This window comes from Oreochromis niloticus, linkage group LG2 (genome assembly GCF_001858045.2).
Source record: "Oreochromis niloticus isolate F11D_XX linkage group LG2, O_niloticus_UMD_NMBU, whole genome shotgun sequence".
In the NCBI taxonomy this organism is placed as follows: domain Eukaryota; kingdom Metazoa; phylum Chordata; class Actinopteri; order Cichliformes; family Cichlidae; genus Oreochromis; species Oreochromis niloticus.
Window position 1 is genome coordinate 27,058,200 of NC_031966.2, and position 16,815 is coordinate 27,075,014.

Here is a 16,815-nt window from a genome sequence, read left to right on the forward strand (position 1 = left end):
CTGTTTTTTATACTTGGATGGAAATCAATCTAGAACCATGAATATCACCAAATGTCATTAGGTTTAAAAACAATAAACCTAAACAAGACACTTTAGGAGAGAATGATTGTGAATACAGAGGATTTACAGCAAAATACAAACCACTGGTTACACCCAGATTGGACTTTTCCAGGAGTACCAGCACAGTTCTGGAAATAATTCTTTGGACAACTCAAACTGAAAGCTCTAAAGAGTGCTGCATTATATTTGAAACATGGTAGAGGTATTATCATGGCATGGCTGCCTGTGGAAACCACTGGTCTACACGGCTGTACTCTCTGCTCGGATTCAGACAAACGCTGCAAAACTGACTGATCAGCATTTTACTGTGCAAATAGTTAGTGATCCAAAGCACACTGCAAGAGCAACCCATGAGTTTCTTGAGGTGAAGAAATGGGATATTCTTAAAAGACCAAGTCACCTGATCTCCGCCTAATTAGAGCCCAGTTACTCGAGATGAAACTAAATCATGAAAAACCCATTTCTGACTGATTTAAAATTGACTGTGCTAATGTTTCAGATGAAAAACTATAAAAATTGTATCTTTGTCCAACAAATTATGGATCTAACTGTAAAGTGTCCCTTAATAAATATCTCTGTGTTACATACTGGATCCGTGTCACCCACGAGAGCGGTCAAAGAGATTGTTTCAGCTTTTGCATTTGGCCCCACTAAAGCAGATAAGATCTGTCATTAGGAGCGAAGCATCCAAGCTTGGAACGCAACAGTGGCACTAACATGCTCTCCTTGTGTTCATTGTCTGATGGACAAAATGACACTGGATTCCCCTCAAGAACCCCTGCAGCGTTCTGGATACTCCTCCGGGACCGGAGACATCAGACAGCATTTTTTTTCTGCGAGGCCTTTCGGCAGGATTATAATTGAAACTGACAATAACAAAAACATTCCCATAACGTGACAGACCAAGCCCCGCTGCGCTGCATTGTGAGGCCTCTACCACCTTCTGAGGAAGTCACACATTACAGATGAAAGTAGACTTTGATAAAGCCCTGCTTAAAAGGAACCCAACTGGATGATTACTGGTTGGATGGGTCTTCTTTCATGCGTCAGATGTCCAGGCAGTCGAGTTGATGTTAATGGTGTCCTTCTCATCTAACCTAGGCAGATGAGATTATGAGACTATTCATTAGCGGCTCCCAACAACGTTCAGCTGCTGCCCCTAACAGGTTATTCGCTAATTATTCAGTGAACATAACTCGCTATGATCTGCTTGGGTTCTGTGAAAGAGCCTTAGATATTACACCGACTTTTATTTTTTTCCCTCTTCTTTGCTGAGGCAAAGCTTTGTGTGTGTCTGATACGGTCAAGGACATAACACTCTCAAGTATTGAAGTTACTAAGCAATCCGAGATTGACTCACACAGGCAGGGTGTTTGCTTTCTCGCTTTTTTAATGTTTAGAAACTGAAAATCCTAAAAATCTTTTCTTCGGTGACCTTTAATTGTCTGCATGCTGTGCATGTGATTAGCACTGTTTTGAGCTGTTTGCCTGCATGTTTTAAGGAGGTAATAATATGGGAAGGCATTCCCCTCTTTACTATGCAGCATTCTGCGAGCGTAAAGGAAGGCAGGCGTACAAAAGCCTCTATTAATGACCTTAATATGGACCGCAGCAGGCGAGTGAGCCTGTAACGCAAAGCACGACCTTCTAACTGAAGGAGAGATTTTCAAAGAACATGCTGCTGATGTACAGATTGGATGATGTCTTCTTGTTGCGCCCACTCTTTCTGCCTGTACATGGTTAGAACATATTATCCTTCACGGTGATTCAGTGCAGAATTTAATATGTAGATCCCTTAAACATGCCCAGAGAGCTACGTCTCGGGTCCCACGACAGCCACCCAGAGCACACAGGTGATAAGACGCATTCAGCCACACACGTCAAATCCCTGCTGACCCTCCCCTCGGCCTGTTGCTGAACTCCACCGTGCTTATTTTCATCGGGATGACAGGCAGACCAGGCTGAGACTCAGGGCGATCCCTCTGCAGCAGACAGTTAGCTCGCTCCCATCCCACTACAATGGAACCAGCATGTGGCCAAGGGCGTTTACGCCTTAATAAATATGCATCGATGCCTCAGAGAAGATGTAGTTATTTCCACCGTTTTGTGTGGGAGTGTAAATTTATGTGCGTAATCCCTGTGTACTATATCAATGCTCCTGGTCAAAATGAGAATGAATATTCACACATGCGCGCACTTGCACGCATACAGCTGGTTCTTTTAAAGTCAATAAACACACATACGACGGCATAACCATCTCTGCACAGATACAGTGTGCTGCGCATGACGCAACCCCTGAGCAGATGATCCAGGACACACATTTTGTGTGTGTGCGCAGTGTTTGCTGCAGATACCAAATTTATGAATGTATTTTGAATTTCAATATGTTTGGTCCTCACAGACAAGAATAATTCTCCCTTTTTTAGCATCATATAAACAGCTGAATATTTTCCAAATCTGATCATGCAAAGTTAAATAGCTCCCTTTTTGAAGGCAGTTGTACTCCTTTTTTTCTCTCTTTCTCTCTTTTTTTAAAAGTTTGGTCTCCATGGGTTTGCAAAAATGTTGTTACTTTGTGTAAGATGCTAAAGGCTGGCACATAATAGATGGAGACCCAGTAAAATGACTACGGCTGCTGTCAAGGAATCCCAGTGGAGTTGTTCCATTATTCACAGTGTGCAGAGTGGCTTCAGGGGGGGCTGTGTCTAAATGACATCATCATCATCATCAGTAGCGTGGTTCAGCAAAAAAACAAAACCTCGGTCAAAGCTACAGCACTGTTCTGAAAAGTAGCGCAGAATTAGCGTCTACTTTAGGAGAGATTATCTTTTCAGAGTTTCAATCTCCATAAGAAAGGTCATGTCTAGAATTACTTCTGGCATTAAAATTTTGCTTCCTGCGAACATAATTGGTCGTTCATTTCAAACTTTTGAAATGACACGGTAATAAAACTTTCTGAAATCTAGTTGTGTTAAAAAAAAGAAATAAAAATTTTAATGTAAAATAAAAATACAAAATCAAAGCTCCATATAACACAGCTTTGAAATCAGATGCATGAGAGCTGCATGCGCTTCTTCTGATTGTGGCCTGTTATTGTGATAAAGACTTGAAACTGATTCACATGATTCACCTGCAGCCTGCATGCACATGTTCAATTCTGCTATTTGATTTGCAGTCAGTGCATCTCATACAGAGGCGGCAAATCAAGGTCCAGGTAGCCCCCCCCCATCCCCCCCACCCTTCTTAGACTGCTTGGTCAGGCACGCTGATGTTAATGCAGAGATGGATTCACGCAGGTTACAACTGTCATAATCTTATTGGAGATTTCACACCGACTGTCAAACCTGGTGAGCATCAAAGCCTGAAATTTCAGCATTTACTTTCCCCTCTCAGTGAAATAACAGCCTTTAATTTTACATTGGCTCCAATGTCAGAATCACCCCCTGTGGATTTATTTAAACTTTAAACTGTGTTAGGTAGAAACTGCCCATTTTTCATATTTAATTCAGGATGGCCTTTCAGCTGCATAATGTGATAAAACATTATAAAGTTACAAAAAAAAAAAAAATCTGTCAGGGTGTGCTGGCCACTTGTAGTTTACACTACATGTGATCACCTTGTTATTAACTCCATCCTTCATTAAATCACTTTAAATTGAATAAAAAATAATGAACCACACAAAATAATAACAGCTGTATAAATGGGGGCTATCTGGTCAATCCATGAGGCCGCTAATGTGCTTTTTGTTGGAATATATGCTTCTTTGTGAAAGCAATTAAATGAGAGCCCTTGATTTACAATCTAGTAATAAAGGGAGATAATCCTGTAGAAAGAACAATGCCACTCTCTGTAAGAAAACACAGAAATAGCATGATGCTTCCACTCCACACGTGTGTAACAAGAGTTTGGACATGTAAAGCTTCCAGCTGTGATGGGCAGCTGTTTGGGCGTTCCATTTAAAGAGCTTGTCAGTGAAGCTGTTTCTCTGAAATACAGAAATGAAAATAATATGTCATTCTTCTTCTGGTCCCTACCTATTTTTCTGTGATTTACATCACTGTGTGCTTTTAAAAAAAAAAAAATTCTTTAAAGCTGCTGTCAGTTATGCGTGTATGCATGTTAAATCTTTGTAAAGAAGCTGGTTTCGAAAGGAGGAAATACAAGTTTTTAAATCTGTGTGCAGATTCCAGTTCGCTCTTCTTGAGCTTCATGTCAAATCATTCCCACGCACTCAAACACTACATGCACATTTGCACATTGACCAGTGTGCAGCCTTTGGCCTGTCTCACCTGTCTCATGAAATAGATATGTGAAATGTTTCTTTGTGCTCTATGATATGGGATTATATTATAATAATCCCATATCATCTATGGGGATGCCCTGCAACAGACTGATGACCAATCCAGGATGTACCCCACCTCTCCTCCTGACACCAGGGGTAGGCTCCAGCTCCTCTTTGACACTGTATGGACGGATCTTTGGTGATCAATATTTATTTCTGCCATCATCGTTGATAAGCCAACATTTTCACGTCCTAATTTAAATGTTTAAATTATACATTATATAATTTTTTAGGTACGCCTTGCAAAAACTATCTTAGACACACTTTTCCTTTTAGAACGGCCTAATTCAGCACAGCATAGATTCAACAAGGTGCTGGACAGATTCCTCAGAGATTTTAGTTCATACTCACATAAAAGTATCACAGAGTTGTTGCAAATTTATCAGCTGCACATCCATAATGTGAATCTCCAGTTCCATCACATCCCAAAGGTGCTCTATTGGATTTAGATCTGCTGACTGTGGAGTTCATTTGAGGACAGTGAACTCATTGTCATGTTGAAGAAAGCAGTTTGAACTGCTCTGAGTTTTACCACATAGTGTGTTTTCCTGTCAGAGGATGGTACACTGTGGTCATGAAGGGACACACATAGGCAGCAAAGATACTCAGGTGGGCTGTGGTATTTAAATGTTGCTCAGTGGGTAGCAAAGGGGCTAAAATGTGCCAAGAAAATATCCCTCACACCGTTATACCACCAGCAGCAACCTGAACCACTGATACAAGGCGGGGTGGAGCCGTGCCTTCATGTTGCTTAATCCAAATTCCGACTCTATCATCTGAATGTTGCAGCACAAATAAAGATCTTCTACGGTGCAATCTGATGATTTGTCCTTAGCTGACAGTAGTGGCAGCTGGTGTGGTCTTCTGCTGCTGAAGCCCATCTTTAACATGCTGTGCGCTCTTCTGAATATATTGGTTGTAACAAGTGGCTATTTAAGTAACTGCTGCCTTCTGCGAGCTTGAAGCTTACAGGCCGTTCTCCTCTGACCTCTGGCAGCCTCTTCACCCACAGGACTGGATGTTTTCTCTTTTCTCTGCAAACCCTCGAGATGGTTATGTGGGAAAATCACAGTAGATCATCAGGCTCTGAAATACTCGAACCAGCCCGTCTGATATCAACAACAATGCCATGTTCAAAGTCACTTAAATCTCCTTTCCTCCCAATTCTGATGCTACATTGAAACTTCAGCAGGTCATCTTGTTGATGTCTACATGTGTAAATGCACCGAGTTGCTTCAAAGTGATTGGCTGATTAGAAATCTATGTTAATGAGCAGTTGACCAGGTGTACCTAATACAGTGGTTTTCAGGTGTATTTGTTAGCTGTACAAGCAAAATGTAAGTTTCACTGTGAGTCTTTAAAGCTGAGCACATTTTTCACATTAATTCCACTACGACAGTATTTATTACCTCTGTTTACTGTAAAGACACAAAGAAACTCTAATTATAGAGGAATGAAAACGTTTCTCTCCTGGCAGCTTTGAGTTTAGTTAATAACTTGCTGCACTGAGAGAAGCTGTAAGTTAATTTGTCTCTTTCTTAAAACACATCTGTACTGATGTATGCAGTTGAAAAGGTATTTTAAGAAGTATGGATATAATTTCTGTTACTATGGAATCACTATGGAGATCATCAGCGCTTGTACTTTACTTCTACAGTGAAAACATAGGTAATCAAATAAATGCTATCTATTTCAAAGGTAATTTGCAGCGTGTGTGTTTGTGTGCGCTCTCTTTGAACGCGTTTCAAAGAGTTATAGATAGACATGGTTATGAGGACGGATCTAAGAGCGATATCAAATATCAAAGAATAGCAATCTGTCCTTGTATGTGACTTCAGTAATAACGTGACTGGACGATTTATATTGGAGACCATTACAAATCGATCACACAAGAGGAAATAAACTGTTTAGTTTACAGCTGTTTGCAGACAGACATCGTGCCATAGGACAAGAATCAGCATTTAAATCTAAACTATCAGGGTGTCATTTTTAATAACAACCTAAACAGCTGCGATTTGTGTTGCATGTTGTTAAAATATGGATACAGACTTCATCTGCTCCAAATGTAAAGATGATTATCCAAAGCCTGCCATACCACAACCAAGTTAGCTTGTTCAGTGCCATGCTAGCATGATCTGTAGAGTTATGAGAGTAGCATTTCTTTGTAATGACAGCAGACTGACTAATATGGAAAAACTGAGACATACAGCTGGAACTGAAATTTCTTTGGAGATTGTAAGTTGAATACTATGTATTGTTATGTGTATTTGAAAAAAAAAAAGAGTGTTTATAGCCTGTATATGAAAGATTGACGTGGCTTTTAAATCTAAGAAGACTGCACTAAATGTCAGACACGGTGGTGGTAGCATCATGCTCTGGGGCTGTTTTCCTGCCAGTGGTACTGGTACATTGTAAACAGTGGATAAAATAATAAAAGGAGGGTGTTAAGTTGATTTTGGTAATAGTTGTCATTATTGTACTTAAATTTGTAAACCTTGTCTTAAACTGCATGTTCAGATATTCTTCTGTTCCTCCCCTACATATGTAGGATGTGGGGGAAGCAATTAGTTATAGTGTTTAACTGCAGGCACATTCCATCTAAAGGTTCTGTGCCCTTATTTAGTAAGGATGTTTACTTCTTGCCATTTATGGCCTCACCTATGCTCGTGTATTCACAGAATAAAAGGCTGCAGGGAAGGCTGGGGGTCGAAGTTGGCTGGGAACAGGTGGAGGAGCGTTCAGCTCCAAGATCCTGATCTGATCGGCTTCCCTTGCGCCGCAAGTTAAAAACCGGTTAAGCTGTTTGTCTTGCTTTGTTCACGGGTGATAAGTCTCTGAACCAGCGGGGCCTGCAAGTGGAGACCCAACAGAGGGCTACCTCAAGATTACTCAATTTTTTCAAACAAACAGCTAGCAAGATGATAATTTGGACACAGTCTGTTCCAACAGGAAAATGAGCCAAAATGAATCAAAGCTGGTTTTGGAGTGGATAAAGCAGGCTAACAACTAGCTTCTGGAATGACCGTCCCAAAACCTTGACCTCAGCCCTATTTAGAATTTGTGGACTTGCTTAAAAGCTGGGTGTGTGACAGGAAAGTAACCGATTTAAATGAACTCTACAAATTCTACCAAGGAGAGTCGTCAAATATCCTGCCAGAATTGCTCCGGAAGCTTGTTGATGGATTCTAAAGGTGTGTGGTTCAGGTACAACTCGCTAAGGGACATTTAATCAAACATTAGTGGGGGGTGAACGTATGGACTATGGATTAGATGGATGAGAGAAAATTTCAACTATATTAAAAATCTTGTGGGCCCAATTCATTTTTGTTAAAGTTATTAATGATATATGCTCTACAATTATTCAACTCTGTAAAAAGAACAGTTCAAAGAAATCATTAAAAGTCCAAAATGACCATAACATTCATGCCCATGATGACTATATATAGGCCACAAATAGCTATAGACTGAATACAACAACCTGAGAACTGAAGAAAAAACATTTTTCAGTTTAACTGTTTTGTAATTTCCTGCCTCTTTGGAGCTAAAAGACACCCAAGCACATGAGATATCTTTGGAAAGGCCAGGATGTCCTCTGTTTAGTACATCAGGACTTAGTAGAGTAGTTAAAATAAGTCAAAAGATATAGACCAAAAACAAATGTCCATAATAATCCATTGTATGTAAACTGTGACCCAGTTTAGATAAACAGTAATCGCTTTATTTGGCTGAGAGAATACCTTTTAGTTATAACCTGATTATTCAAGTTTAACAATGTTAAATACGATGGGACAGACATTTTTAAGCAAGTGAAAAATGAATCAATCAGGAGAGAAGTTTTGTTTGTAAAATATTAGAAAACAAATAAAAATATCCACCAGAAGTTCTCGAAATCAGACCCTTTATTTTTCAGACTATCATCAAATCATCATATTTCAGGGGCTGAAAGAAGAAGTGTTTAGTATTTGTTATTCATTAAACAGTATGAAACCATAATTGTCATTATTATACCAACCAATTAATTTAATGACTAACTGTTTTACAAACTGACAGCTGACACTTCATGTTTCAGTCCATTGTGCAAAAATGTTGAACATTTGCTTTTTGCTGCCTTTCCTTGTTGTGTACATCTGATGGAAGTCTTTGTCATTAGCAACAGCAAACTCTAATTTTAGAGAGCCGGATGTGTAATACACAGATTCTAGATATGACCGACAGTCACTGCTATGAGCAAAAAGACCACCTCCAGGGAGAATTTTATTCTGGTTTATTAGGCAAACACTACAATCAAAGATCCAAGAGATCTGTCTGCAGTATACAACTGTATATAAAGTTAAAGCAGGGAAGGGTGAGTCCTTTGTCCCACCTGTAAAACTGGCAGAGCCCACAGTCCAAGGCTAGAGTCAGCAGTACTGTGGGTCGCCTAACCTATTTAGCACGCTGACAACTTGCATAGGGTTCGGCAGTCATCCTCCTACACCTTCCACCCTGTGCAATCACCCGCCTTCAGCCTGAAGCATGTTGTACGCCTTGGCCTGCACAAAGAAACACAGAGGAATGAGAAAATGTGACCACGTGTTCAGGTGGATCTTAACTGTACAGCTCACAGACCCTCAAAAGAAATATCTATTATGGAAGTGTTGATTTCTACTAATAATCTAAGCCTGGACGGTGTAACACACATGCACTAAATAGGTCCCCTCCCAAAAGAAAAAAAAAAAAAGTGACAGTGTGGAGCATAAGTAGACGACAGTAGAAACGCAATCAAATACAGTGGTCCACTGGCTCACAGCAACTGTGTAAGACACGCAGAAAACCACTCCCAAACCAGTGCCACTTACAAATGTGGTGAGTTAAGTTAATGATGCTGGTCTACCCTGTCACATGTGAAGGATGCAGTCTGAATTTGACACTTTGGCCTCTGAAAAATGAAATCAGGCTGTTGCCACTTTTTAAAATAACATTTTATGTTTTCAGTGTGACAATCGATCAGTAATCAGGGAAATAATTAAAAACATGTATTTGTGAAGCTGAAAATTGGACAGTGAAGAGGGCAATATACATTATATATATATATACACACACATATAGATAGGTAGATAGATAGATAGACATCGTTATATACTCTAACATATGATCTAAAATCCATAAAAATACACAAAAAACATTGTCCCCTTTTAATAACACAGAAATAATCATGTACATGCAAAACACGTTTTTTTAAAGTAATGGTTTATTGAGTTTGCTAATCAAATTCATACTGAGAGAGCGAGACAGAGAGAGAGAGAGAGAGAGCGAGAGACGCTCAAGTCTCCCCAAATATCGCTTCCAGTCCGGTACGCATTGTGAGTGGGCCTATCACACAGCACAGCAAACATGAGTAGCCTATTCATTATTCATGTCATTGCAGTTGCCCTGTTATGATACAGTCCTATTTGGAGTGGGCTATACCTGATTTGCTCAGCGCGTCCGTCAAAGCAGTGCGTGGCCCTGCGTCGGCTGGCTGTGCGCGCTCATAGGTCGGACCAAGAAGAATCGGAGGGGGAGCAAGTAAAGTGCGCGCCTACGAGACTGCGCGTCGCAAGGAGGGGTAGAGGTTCAGCTGAAAAAAAAAAGAAAAAAAAAGAAAAAAAAGGAAGGCGAAAAAAAAATACACCGTGACAATGGCAACATCAAGCATCTCGTAAAAGGTAGATAACAGGCGAGGGGGCGCCACGAATCGGGAGTTTGAGAGGCGACGGCCCCTGTTGGTCCCGAGAAAAGCGGCGATATTAGGACATGCTGGCTGCCCTATAGCGCGTTTCCTGGAATACGAATTCTTCCGTAATTGAAAATGGAGCGGCGGGGGAGAGGAGAGTCGCGCTGTCTCCATCATTGAGAGGCGCGTCCACCTGCTATTACTGGAGGCCCGGGCTGCTGCTGCTGCTGGTGGTGGTGGTGCTGGTGGTGGCGGCAGGGGAGGGAGGGTTGGGGGACATGCAGGGGAAGTGTTTGCATTTCGGGGGAAAGACGCATCTCTGATACTGTCCAGGGCAGCTGAGAAGGATCCCATTGCGACGGGGGAAAAAACGCAGTTTGGGCGCACACGCTCTGGAGGTAGGCAGAGAAAACGCTATTATGCTGCTATTCAGCGTGCCGTGTGTATTTGAATAGAGAGCGAGCTCTATTTGGTATGCACAGGACAGCCTGATTTATACACACACACACACACATACACACACGCACACACTGATTTATATCCCTGCCTTCCTTGATTTGGTCTGATCGGACATTTTATTCAAAGGGAGAACTCACACCATGCATGCGGTGTAGTAGCAGCCCTACCTCCTTGGGACAGCTGTCGTAGCCTACATTCATTCGTCTCTGCTCCATCGATTACCTTCTCCCTGCGAAAAAAAAATACCCCCACTTACTTAAAGCACAAGCTCCGATCTATTCGCTTAAGGCTCACAAATTCAATCCAAATACAGATGCCACGTGTGGTTGTTCGCGTTGATGCCAGTTACCTTGCACTGTTTGCATGTTTTGAAGGCAAACGCTGGCCTGTGGACGTCATTTTGAAGCAACGTAATGCATCCCGAGCAGTATACTGGCCCAAAATGAATAAGAAATGAATAAAGGGGGAATAATCTATAGTCCAAACTGATGAATGATTCATGAATGAGCTATTGAAACCTAATGGGATAACACATCATCTCTCTAGGCCCCTCCACTGTGATGGCGAATAAATGATTCATAAACGGTTTATAAGCACAAATCCTTAAAATTGGCCTAAACATGACGATAGCAGAGGCTCACACGCAGGTGCACCAAGGCATGTGTGAATGCCTGCACTGTCGGGTCACTGGATCAGTAGCTTACTGTGTCTGTGCTCCCCTGTAAGGATGCTTCATGACAGATGTTTACTGGATGTCCCAGTCTACCACACTGTCAGCCAGACGAGCCTCTCTGAGAAATAATGAGCTGCAGTCCAAGATAACAGCCTCTGTGCTTGGTTGTTGTGGAGGTGTAACTTTGTTTTAAATAGGGATTTAATTGGATTAAATTTTAACGAGCTAGAAATGTGCCTGCCTGATATTTATTGGAATGCCTTGTAAGATGGGATTTTCAAATTAAAAAAAAAGAAGAAGAAGAAGAAAAACTTGGCAAATTTATCGCCACAGTTAATGATCTGTTCAGCTCACAGTTATTGACCCGGCATGACTTGGTTTTTGATTTGTGTTTGAAGCCTTTGTAGCCTACTTGACAGGGTGCTTTTGACTTTGCTGCACGGTCTGAGAAAGTTGTTGGATTATTAGTTTAAAGAAAATATGTAATATGTGATGTTAAACTGCAGATGTCCAAGGGTGGAGAGTGGGGGCAGGTATAGTGAGCCGTTAGTAAAATGTCTGTCCGTCCCCACTCCTCTAATGTGAGGACAGGAGTGGAACCCAGATGGAAGGCCATGCATTGATTGAGTCAAAGAGAGCCTATAAGAGGGCCAAATTGAGTTGACACGTTGATGTGGGTGTCATTATCACGTGTGACGGCACAGTGCGCCATTGGACCCGAGGCTATGTGACGTGTGGAGGGGGAGAGGGCCTTGTTTGAGGATCATAGATACGGAAATGATGATAGCTATCATATCAGCCGTGCCTTCGTTCGGCGACGTGCCACCGAGTGCACCGTGGAGATTTGTCTTTTACGGCATTTGCCACTCACATCTCCTCCTGGTCAGCCTCATTGCTGTCACCAAAGTGCCATTTTCCGTTCGGTTGAAATTAGGTGAGAAATTGAGCCCAATGACACATTTCAGCAGCGTGGCACGGTTCCACGGCAGCGAGGACGGCGCTGGCAGGTTTTCTGAAAATGTGTTTAAAATGCTATCCGAGCGTTATGTTGCAGCAATAAAACCAGCAGCTTGTGTACATAGTCTCTTATCTTCCCCTGTCCATGTGTGCACCGTGGCTTCTCCTCTGCTCAGCCTAAAGGCACATGTTGGGCCTCTACTCTCATGTCTCTTGAATGGGAAAGAGTCTCAATTATACACAATGAATAGCTCCTCATCAGTAATCCTTTTCCCTACAAGTGTTCGCATTCTTCATATCTCAGGGTCATGCTTCTGGTCGGCAGTGTGTGCATGTGTGTACCGAGCAGCAAACATTTATTTGTGTTATTGATTATTTTTCCGTAATTCCCCAGTCGCTTATGTTGCATTATCCTGCTAGAGCACAGGTGAGAACATCTCATTAGGCATACAGAAAGGCCATTCCTAGCTCATATGGAGCCCTGCTGTGTTTTATGCCTGGAGCGCTGTGGTTTTCAGTATAGAAGCACCTTAGCCAAGTCTCGGTCTATGCAGAAGCACGCTGAGCTCACCGGGGCCGACTGCATGTTTAAGCACACTGTGCTTATGTCAGGCCACTGTATGCCGAGGCCTGCTGTGTCGACCTCAGTCCTGTGCTGGGGTTGTGACGGGCTGGCTGTGGCCCAGCGGAGGCAGTCTTTCTCTGTGCTGCTGCTGCTGCTGAGTTCTGTAATTAAAGGCAGAGGTAAGTCCAGGGGAGAAGGCTGAGCTCTGATTGCTTTTCATGGCCGCGAGGAGAGAGCTGCAGTCCGTCCTGAGGGACTGAGGCGCTGCTGAGCTCTTTCACCGCCTGCTCCGCTCCCCCCCACCCAGACAGGAGCCGTTCCAGGGAAGACACACACATTTGTTTTCGCATACTACTTGCGTGTGCACAGACGTAAACATGCTCCAGTGCAATCTGCAGCATGCACACAAACACACCATGAAATGCAAAAATACTGTACACATGCACTGGCTGAGGGAGGAAAACATTTTCCCCTGTAGCTGAAAGTCAAACTGTGCTAAACTGCTTTAAAGAACGCCCTGTTTTAAAGAACACAAGTGTCAGTGTGAGGCGAAAACTGTTACAGTGCAGTCATGTGATGAATTAGAAACGACGCAATCAGAAAGACATTAAGGAACTCACCTTTTCATTGGCTGCTCTTCAGCATTGACGGAGCAGTTCATGTGTGAGTGGGCTTAGTAAGTGTAGAAGTGAGCCCGCCCTCCCCTCCTCTTTCACTTCCATGGCAGCAGCCAAACCTACTCTGCACTCGGAGGGCAGAGCAAACACGGCCATGCTCACGTATAGGATCTGGGTGGGCCCCAGCGCTTTTAAAAAAGATGAGAAAAATGGCCTCAGTGCTCTCCTCTCCTCTTTCTGTGGACTCATTCATGACAGCTGGCTGGTTAAAGCACACTGAGGGTTTAAACCATCACATGCCTTACAAGTCGTATCAGAGAGAATCCCATGGAAAGCAAAAGCAGAGTACTTTGAGGATAGGAGCTTTAAAAAGAAAGAGAGAGAGCGAGGGAGGGAGGGAGGGAGGGAGGGAGCGTTTGGATGCTATTTAAATGCCAAGTCCGGCCACATTTTTTTTCTTTTCCTACGTGTTCATGAATTAGTTCTGCCAAGATAATTAAAGTAATGCATCAGGATTTCAGCCATTAACAAATAAAAGTCCAATTAAACTGGGGTCTATTAAACCACTTTCCACATTGCCTACTTGATCTCAATATGTAGGCTGGTGGCCACTGGGACCATGAGCATGCAGGCTTGACGTTCATAGCTCATTTCCTGCTTCCACATCACACTCTTATATTGCAGATAGATAGATAATGTGAAATTTCCCCTGTTCTGCTCACACACTCTCCCGGGCCCCCTTGTATTTTCAGCTCGTGGGATTCTTGAAACAGAGAGTGAGATCCGATGCTGGAAAATTTGAGAAGGATGCTGAAAGAGGCGGAGATGTAACGCAGTGGACACAGGTGCGCCGTTATGAATGGTGTAAAAATGGCATATTCACAACGTGACTGGAAAGAGAGGAAGGTATATGACAGGGCTGGATTTTAATTGGTTTCACACAGTGTGCTCCTATGCATTGTTTCCTTTGTAATGGTGCACACAGTGGCAATAACAGCTCTGTTTTTTTGTTATATAATAACAGTAATAGATTCCCCTTGTCTGCAGTGCCCCTGGTCTAATTCGAACATATTTTTTTTTTCTAGATTCCTCATGTTTGAGCCATTTGGAGCTCTACATTCATGGACACGTACTGTCAGTGTCCCGAATACTGGATAATAGGCCACATTTGTTAGCCTTATTTTTGATTTGGTGGTTGAAAAAGGAGTGGATGTGGGCGGGTTGAAAAAAGAAGGACTGATAAAGTGAAAAATAGGGACCAAAACATTAGGTAGGATGCAGAAAAAACAAAAAAAACAACCCAAAACAAAACAGAGGAGCTGCATAGGAGATGGGGGACGGACATGGTGGGAAGATTAGAGGAAGGACTGGACGGACAGACGGAGGGAGAGGGGACAGAAACAACAAGAAAGACGTAGTTAGTGTTGGTGGTGGGGGTTCGGGGCACGTCTTTCCAGTACAGCCAGTTGGAACAAACAAACGGTCGCGAGACAGACAGCGTTGTTTCTAATGGGAGAGAAGCTCGCTGTGCCCTGGATGTTTCCCTCCACCTTTCATTTTCTAAATGCTGTTTTGTCTGTTCACCACTTAACAAGCCACCAGTGCCTCAGAAAAGAAAACCACGCTTTATTTGCTGCTGTACATAATTACCAGCCATTCAAGACAGACTTGTTTGCTACTCTAAACGATGTTGTGAATTTATGTACAAATAAGAGACAGGCCATATTTTGCTGTAAATCTTCTTCTTTTTTTTCTTTCTCTTTTTTTCACTCCCCAAGTCGAGTATTTAAAATTTATGGCATGGCCGGCGTTCGCTCAAAGATCTGCTGTAATTCACTTCAGTTTAATTGTGCTGCTGTTTGTGGAGACTGCGGCATTTGTGCCCTAATCAAACATTAGAGGTAATTGAATCAAATGGCTATTTTTAATCATAAGTTGTGGTTGATGCAGGCGAGCGTGATGGGAAGAAGTGAGAAAAAAAAAAAAGGTCTGTGGAGCAGATGCAACGGTCTTTCTGTCAGATGCAGTCAGCTGACGGATGGCGCTTTACTTTTCATTTACCATAGCGCGCCAGAGGCAAAACATAATCCATGCATACTGCTTCTGAGCAGAAGTCAAATGAGAAATGTTTTTGAATATCTTAACACAGAGGATGTGAATTGCGTTGCATACATGAATTTCAAGTTGGATCTGACCCTGATCTGTTGGATGATGTTGCTGATGATACAACAGCATGACTGCTATTCTACTACGGGTAATAATTATAATCATTCACAGCTAGTGGTCCTTGTCACAGGAGTGGGACACAATGGAAATAATAATTAGGACTTCTCATTTCAGATGCATCGCAGGAGAGTGTATGAAGTGTGTACTTTGACTTCTAGGATGAACAGCTGTGTGTATACTCCCCTGTTTCTCCGTGTGTGTGTGCTTTAGCTCTAGCAAGGCTCAGTAAGATTTCTCCATCTCCTGGTTCTGGGTTTTCTTCTGCTTCGGGACTCCTTTTGTCTCTTGCACACTCACACTTACTGTATATTTTCCATCATGACAGTGACCCAGTCTCTGCTGTCATAAACAAGCAGCTAATTGTAGCATAAAGATACTTGAAGGGCCAGGATGTCAGCTTCACATTTATTCTGGGCTCACCCCTGACAGCAGCACTGGGTGACGTACCGAAGCTCTGTCATGCGCAAATAGACATTTTTCAACTCACTATCTCTCGGTGCTCTTCTAACCCATTTCCCCAAGTCATCACTCAGCAACACTGACAGAATACGACCCGCATATATCACAGTTGAGCCAGTAAAATGCTCTCCACGAGGAGTCAAATATGCACCTCAGTGTAGCCGCTGCTGATAAAAGGGCTAATTCATCATTTAGTCACACAAAGCCTCAGAGATTCTTTGTAATATTGGTTCAAATTCAGCATTGCTGCATTTAATGAATAATATCCAGGTTTTCCGATGTAGGTATTTAGCTGCGATTTTGAATAAAGTGCCGCATTTATTTGTTCCGTTTATGCATCTCTTTGCATTTGGTATTTTCATTATGATTGGTTGTGCTTTTGTATGAATAATCACTGAAATTTGTCCATCGCAACGAGCACCAGAACCAGCCAGAAGGCGGGCACCGAATGCCTGTGCTGTTTACTCTGTCTTTTCTTTTTATATCATATACACTGATTAGAATTGTTCTTTAGCTCATTGTAGAGCGTGTAATTTAATTAAAGTTGCTGTTTGGTGGCTTTGGACTAGGGCTCAAGTAATTAGTGAGTCAATCATTTTCTTGATTGTTAGGAAAATAATCTGCAACTAATTTGATATCTGTTTAAGACATTTTTGAACAGAAATTATTTTAAAAAAGAAAGAAAAATCCTGCCTCGAGATAGTCGTCTTAATTGAGCGGATCTGCTGCTTTTCTTTTAATAATTTAAGGGTAAATTGGCGG

The 16,815-nt window shown here is 42.2% G+C and overlaps 1 protein-coding gene and 1 long non-coding RNA gene across 6 annotated transcripts in view; one reads left to right on the top strand and one right to left on the bottom strand.

Moving 5' to 3' along the window:
* Positions 1-8,207: 8,207 nt before the first annotated feature.
* On the bottom strand, positions 8,208-13,358 carry LOC112841921 (uncharacterized). Of its 2 annotated transcripts, none has more exons than XR_003213399.1 (3): positions 12,716-13,358; positions 10,724-10,785; positions 8,208-8,934 (listed from the first exon to the last, which is right to left on the bottom strand). It is a non-coding gene; the product is annotated as an uncharacterized LOC112841921 (long non-coding RNA). The 2 variants fall into 2 exon arrangements; XR_003213398.1 differs by lacking the exon at positions 12,716-13,358 and adding an exon at positions 10,906-12,709.
* nexmifb (neurite extension and migration factor b) overlaps positions 9,754-16,815 on the top strand; it is a 52,034-nt gene continuing 44,972 nt past the window's right edge. The window contains exon 1 of one of the 4 annotated variants that reach the window (XM_019367560.2): positions 9,754-10,495. The gene's annotated coding sequence lies outside the window, so the exon portion shown is untranslated. Of the gene's footprint in view, positions 10,496-14,120; positions 14,214-16,815 lie in introns of those variants that run through there. The other 3 variants (XR_002064551.2, XM_019367565.2, XM_025897172.1) reach the window with 3 other exon arrangements.